The following is a 7,686-nucleotide window of genomic DNA, read 5'->3' as shown; positions in this document are numbered from 1 at the left end:
GTAATAGAATTAAACAAAATAAAAAATGGGTCTTTGCAGAGATAGATCAGCCCCTGTACTGGGTATGAATATTGAAAATACAGCCACTGAGACATTTTAGCACTTAATTAAATAATGCTGGATAAACATAGGTGGCCTTATTTAGCAATGCGTCAAATGAAAATAATTTTAATGGTATAAAACTAGCAAGAGATTACTCGATTGCGTGTCTTATAAGCACTTGGCAAGAAAGGAATTCTTCTGACGTTATATACAATCAGATTACTGCTGTCACCATGTTGAAAAAGGGTTTCATGATAGGCAGAAAACTGAGGGTACCCCTAATTCAGATTTGCAGTTTGTGTTCCTAGATAGCACAGATATTCTGCTTTAACTGCCAATATATAAAAGCCAATATATAAACAAGATTCCATTGTTTAAGATGCTGTGCTTCTGGCTTATTGACAAAAGGGGTGTTTACTAATTGGGTCTCCTTTTTTTTTGACACTCAAATGGCATGTAATAGAAGATTCAAGATTATTTCACTGGTGCTCGCGAATCAATTGATAAATCTAAAATACACTCTTTCTAATAATTATGCTTTGAAGCTTGTGTTACCACATAGTTCATTTATCTAAGTAATCCAGTAGTATTGTTTTAGAAACTTGTGTATATCACCTGAAATATAACCCTAAAAACAGGATCCCTGTCCTCATACAACCTCTTCCTAAAGAGAAGTAGAGCTCTTTTAACCACAGCAATAATATACAACCTGACTAAATAAATTAGGACTGATTACAGCAGCAGTTGGTGTATTTATGCTACTTTTGTTAACTACTTTTTTTTTTAGCAAGCTGCATTCTAACGTGTGTGCATATTTACTTTCATTAAGCATTGCAGAGACTATGGTGCGATTTCTGTAAAGCTGATTCAAACAGATCTCACAGACACTGATGCCATTACATTCAAATAGGCCCTATTTTGATCCAAAGGGAAATATTCTATAAGGATTAAAATAATTAAAAAAAATAAAAATAAACTAGCAGGAAGCTACACCAAACAACATTAGAACTGCTTGACGTATCCCATTATTCCTCTCAGAAAATTGGCCTTTACCTTTGCACCTCTGTCAGAATATGTCCTGTTGTATATAGCTTGTCATAGCAAGAGCCTGGTAACTCCTATTACATCATATCATTCAGAAATGAGTTTTTTTTTTTTTTAAGTAGGCCTTATTAAGCACTTGATGAATGGCTTCAGTTGTTAGCATCCACTTCTTTAGTAAGTAAAGTAATTTAGAACACCAGAGAAGCATCTTAGCATTAGTCTCTGAAACAAAGTTATCATTTCAAACGCTCATGTTGTGGGGTTATTTCAATCTGCTTTATACCTGTAACATCAAATAAATGGTAATATATTTGAAATAAAATGTTTTGTTTTGCTGCCAGGCCTTTCAACAACCAATTATATCTGCTTTTATCTTCAAAGCATGATATTTGTACCTGACTCCTCTGCACCACTTGTAGAAATAGCGCACATTACGCCTGCGATAGTGCTGAAGTAATACAAACAAGAACATTACATAACATGAATAAAATATAAATACAAAGATAAACATTTTTGAACTTTTGAACCTTAATACAGGGGTAGTGTAAATATTAGTCTACATATAATAAGAACTAGAGACTAATTGGACGTAGCCTATAATGATACCAGGGGAGAGGACATCGTGGTGGGGTACATGCTATAGCTGGTTTTATCGGAAGTTATTTTACATACCCGTCTTAGCTATCGTTATTTTGAGAAGGCATTACATTTTCAGAGAAAGCATGTGTCTCTCTGAGTTTGTAAATGTATGAAAAATGATGCTTACCATTAAACTGATGTTTTGGTGAGTCGAACAGTTAATAGGCTACATAACACTGCATAGAACTGTGTGTCTTTGTTTCAATTGTGTGTGTGTGTTTATAGTTAAGTAAATTAAATGTTTATCATTTTCCATAGCATCATATTATCATCTGAACATTTTTTTTACATTTTTGCATGAAGGCACCCTTTATGGGTGGAGCTATAATACATTTAAAAAACTACAAACACATGCACAGTTCATACGGGGGAGGTATGGTTCCATGGGGAGACATGGTTCTATGGCTTGTGTAAACGAGGTAATTGGCAGTGATAAGATGGAAAGCTTGCATTGTCATTGTTTTTTTCTGCATGTATCCCATTGTGAAATTCCACACAGTGTACAGCTTTCCGTCGAATGAACACCTGCTTGTTTGTTTATCTGAGTGCTCAAACGATTGCTTCTAACCTGTCTGCCGTTTACAGTGCACACTCTCTGGGGCTGGTAATGAGTAAACGGCCAAAACAAATGTTTAGTTCTTCCCAATTATCACCAACACACGTTTCTCTACCTTTTCTCCAAAGCATTGCAGGTTCCATTGCCATGAAGCAGACACCACTTCTCTGTCCACATAGCTATTTTCAACATGACTTCTGTTAGTTGTAAAGCACATGAAAAGAACAAAGGGAAAATGCTGTCATCGCCCACTTACAATATCATTAGTGCAAATTCAGGAGAGGTATCACTTCAAGGAGTGAGAGTAAAGTGCAAAAAATCTTCAAAAGCAATAAACAGAAGTGGTAGCTACATTCTGACTAGTAAGGGGTGTCTAATTGTACCCGTACACACAGTGAAAAGGCTGCACTTGCCTAAATGATCTTAAACATTGTCATTTACAAAGGTGGATCTAGACTTACATGACAGATAGTCTGATTGCCAATTAAGCACTACAAAAACCAACCTTAATGTACTGTATTGGCTTATAATATTTCATATTCACCAAACTTCTATAGACTGGTGTTGAAGAAGTTCTCATTTAAAGTTTTTGCCTTAAGAGAAATATATTTGTACAGATCCAAGTTTATCCCCAAAATGGTGAACCCATTTTCGAATGAAGGTGAAAATATGCTAAAATGTTGTATGAGTGTAATATTGCAGCTTTCATTAAATCGTCAAAATCAGATGGAGCATATCTGACTCTTTCTGTCTGGTCTGCATTATTCAGTAATATTAAGTCTAATTAAACTAGTGTTATATAAAGTTGCTTAAGCTCTAATGGATCATTAAAACACTAAGCGGTTGCCAGAGAACTTGATCTGCTCAGTTGAACCACTGTGAACTGATCTGGTCGTGTATTAAGCTAAACCTTTAAACATAATTTGTCTCATTATTAGAAGTTCAAATGCAGACATACAGTACTTTAACATAGCAATGCGTTTGTCTCTTTAGAGGAAACCATAGTAATGTAAACAGATTCAGGCGCCTTGAGATCTCTCACAGACTGTTTTTCAGTCTAGAGCCTCTCTGAAGACTGATGAATTGTGCATACATGTGCTGTAGTAGTTGTGTGGTGTGGGCTAATAATAATAATAATAATAATAATAATAATAATAATAATAATAATAATAATAATAATAATAATAATACATTTTATTTATAAATGCTTTTCAAGAATCTCAAAGTGCTGTACAAGGATACACACAAAAACACATGACAATACATAAAAACCACACAGAACATCAATGAAGGAACTACAAAAAGTATATATTAAAAGCCATAATAAAAAAATAAGTCTTTAAATGAGATTTTAAAAGATCCACTGTCACAGAATCTCTGATCGTTTTGGGCAAAAAATTCCACTTTTGTGGTGCTGCACAATAAAAGGCTCTATCACCCACAGTGCGTCGCCTGGCTTCAGGTAAGATGAGAGGTCCTGAATCAGTAGATCTTAAATTGCATGTCAGAGTGTACTCACGCAGTAAGCTCTAAGGTATCCTGGAGCTAGCCCATTCAATGCCTTATAAGTAAGTAGCAGGACCATAAAATCAACTCTGTATTTCACAGAAAGCCAATGCAATTTTTACAGGACTGGAGTTATGTGCTGAGATAGAGAAGCTTTTGTTAGTACTCGAGCCGCTGCATTCTGGACATACTGGAGCCTATTTAGTACCTTAACAGATAACCCAGTAAATAAGGCAATACAGTAGTCTAATCTTGATGAAATAAAAGCATGTATCAGTTTTTCAACATCAGACAAAAACAACAAAGACCTTTACTGGGCAATGTTATGTAGGTGGTAAAATGACACCCTAGTGACGTTTCTAACATGACCTTCAAACGACAACATAGGGTCAAAAGTAGCAGCAAGATTTCTAACTTTAGGCATGGTGCTAATTACCTAGGTGTGCATCCTCTTTCAATCCCAGGTGCCTACGAATACTATTATATTTTGTACAGTACAGTACTGTATACTATAGTGGGGGTCTTAAGACATTACCAAACTCATTTACATAAAGCCAAGTTCCTCAGGTGATAGGTATGAGGTTAGTGACTTAGTCCACTGTGCCACTTAGTTCCCTAAGTGAGAGGGCGTTTATTACCCAATAATGCTTTGACTGCATTCTAATATCTTATTAGCTCAGTAATTGACAAAAGCAGAGCTTTTTTTTTATTATTGGAAGTTTCTGCCTCTGCTTTTCTTGCAAACTGCTGAGCACCACTGCATATCGTTTGGAAGCTTGACTGCTGATAAAAAGGAAGTTATTCTATTATTAATGAAGTCTGCCTCATGATTGTCTTTTCAGCCTGCTTCAGCGAAACAACTGGAAGACCAATACATATAAGCAAGTACACATCTGCCATGATAAACAGCCAGCAGGAAAAGAAAATAACTAAGAGGGAGTCATTCTAATGGTAAATATTTTGATCTATTGTAATAAATACCCTTACTTTCAAAAAATGGTAAAACTATTTAAAATGAGAGATGGGGTAACAAAACTATTGAACAAAATCATCCCATTGCGTTTACAGGAACAATTCATACCTTCTGGATTTGCATAATACTTAATATGTAACCTGTTTATTATCCCATGATGCGTGTACCTAATCATAATTTATTACTGTTTATACAGTCATATCTATTTGGCAGGTTCAATAAAGTCATCAGCATGTTTTCCCATGTTGTCTGAGCAAGGTGGAATTTTTGTATTGAGGTCAGTATAAAAATGATCACTATGTTGGGGCACTAGTGGTATGAATCAATATCCCTACCACTCTGTTCACAGCACAGTCCAGACAGAGATGTTAAAACATCTTGTAGAGGTAGGCCTAAAAGTCCCTAAAAGAGCTGGGTGGCGTAGTTGGTGAGGAAGGGTCGGAGTCTTCGTATGTTGCTCAGGAAGAATCGTCAAGTGCGTGCCAGAGTGGAGATGTGCTGGGAATAAGAGAGGCAGGGGTCCAGGGTGACTCCGAGGTTCTTAGCTGAGGGGGAGGGAGAGCGTGTGGTAGATTCCAGAGGAACAGAGATAGAGAAATCAGAGGAGGGGGAGGAGGGAAAGAACCGGAGGTCAGATTTAGAGCGGTTGAGTTTGAGGTGATGCGAGTGCATCCAGGATGAGATAGCAGACAGACAGGTAGAGATATGGGAGGGGTTGGTGGAGTCAGAGGTGGGGAAGGAGAGGAAAATCTGAGCAACCCTTTACAATCCCCTATCCTGGTATTCACCTCTTTCATGAAATATGAAGCAGCATGCAGGTTTCAATCATGTCCTATTGGCCCAGAAAGAACCAGGGGGGAAGGCATGAAAGTACTGTAGTTTTTTATTTTGAACATGGGATTAACAGCAAACATATTCCAATTAAACCACTAGGGAGATATTGAGCATACAGAAGAATTATGGAAGTTTCCACCACAATTTGGCACAGACACTGCTCAGGACTTAGCAGAGGCCCAGGGGTAAATGGCAGGGACAGAGGATTGGATCAACATATGATGTATTGGCAGACGTAGCTCTCTCTACGTTTCTTTATTAATTCAATAGAGCAATGTTTACTAGATGCAATTGTGGAACAGCCAGGAAAACATTATACTATACAGTACTGCATGAACAGCTTTGACATTGTGCCCATATAAGGAATAACTGGAGGCACAAGTGCCTTAAGAGCCCTGTCCTGTTAATAACATTATTCCTGCACCACCTCTGATATATTGTGGCAGTCTCATCTGAAACATAAGGTCCGTAAGTCACTCACAAACCGTGAGTATTTAAAGACACTGAAGCCAGCCTTATGGCCGGTTTCACAGACCCTGCTGAGCCCTAGTCTTGGACTACTTCACCTATAATAACATTCCAAGATCTATGATAATTGGGGACTGTGAAACCAGCCAATAATGTATTACTTGCTACCTGCATTTTCTTCCTGACAGACATATAAATGCCATTTGTTTTGCAATTAAAGCTCATTAAAAAGCATTATTTACTAAAGTACAATTATTGATGTTGCTGTGTTCAATGGTAAGCATTATGCAATACTCTGTCCTTCTTTCCTTCTAAATCAGCCTTCCTGTATTTTTCTTTATATCTCAGGACTTGATTAAATCCTTAACTTCCTTACATGTTCTTGGCACCCTTTTACTAAACACTGTTAAATGCTAGCATGCCCCACACATTCTCTCCACAGTGTGTTGCATAAGCATTAGCTTTGCCTAATTGACTTTCTTTTGTATGACTCTTTACAGCTTTGACCTAGATTTTCCTCTACTGGTATCCATTTCATCTTGACATTTAAGAAGTTTACTAACAAGTAAGCGGTTCAAAATAGTCCACACATCCTAAGCTATTCTTATACTCCTCACAAAACAGTTCCCACTGAGAGTATCGACCTGTACATCTCCCTTCAGTTTACTCTCCACCCTAATGATGTTTTTAATATGTTCAGTACTGCAATTACTGGAAACACCCTAATTATAAAGTAACATGCATTGTTTGTTCAAAATGTATCAATTTTATTTTGTTATAATCAGTGCCTTGATTACAAAAATGGTTGGATCCATTCCTGGTTTTACTATGAGTTTAATAAGACACACCTGAAGTTGTTACCTATACACTGTGGCTAATCAGGCTCATTTAAAAACCTGGGGGAAACTGCTATGCACTAGGAATCTTATTTCCATCCCTGCAGTAGTTGAACAAAGTGTCAGTCAATGTCTACACTTCAGACAACTGACTGTTTGATCCACATTTCGTTTCATAAAGACCTTGATAAATCTGGCCTATGGCACCCTGAGTCCCACAGAACCCTGTCCCTTGACTCATTCCCCGCACCTGATTAAAGGGCTTTGTTGAGGGCTACTGATGCTGATTTTCACCCCACCAGTTTTTCTTTTGAAATGTATTTGATATGCTGTTGGATCGGACTGCCTTCCTTTTTATTTTTACAACACAATTCACACACTGCAACACAATTCACACACATTCACAAATGTTTCCACAGACAGTATCTCTTAGCATAACACACGTACAGTTTCTTCTCACAGCATTCACTGATTCTCTGCACTGTTTCTCATTTTCTTCCCTGTCAAGGTACCGGTATTTCTTTGCGTCGGCAATGCAGAATGTTTACTGTGTGGCAGCATTGCTTATCAACATGTATTTTATCCCATGTTTTTTTCCCTAGATTTCTATCATCAATCATCCTCAAAGTGCTGTGTGAGTTACAGTATTCTTTAGCTTCATGCCCTTTACTTGTGTTCATTGACAGCTTACGGTGGCTCATTTTTTTTCATTCTATCAATCTGTTTGTACAGCAGCTCCTTCATATGTATCTGCTGTTTTCCCTTTTTATACTAACGGAACTCCCATG

The sequence above is a fragment of the Acipenser ruthenus genome, chromosome 8 (assembly GCF_902713425.1).
Source record: "Acipenser ruthenus chromosome 8, fAciRut3.2 maternal haplotype, whole genome shotgun sequence".
Lineage (NCBI taxonomy): Eukaryota > Metazoa > Chordata > Actinopteri > Acipenseriformes > Acipenseridae > Acipenser > Acipenser ruthenus.
This window is presented reverse-complemented; position numbering follows the sequence as displayed.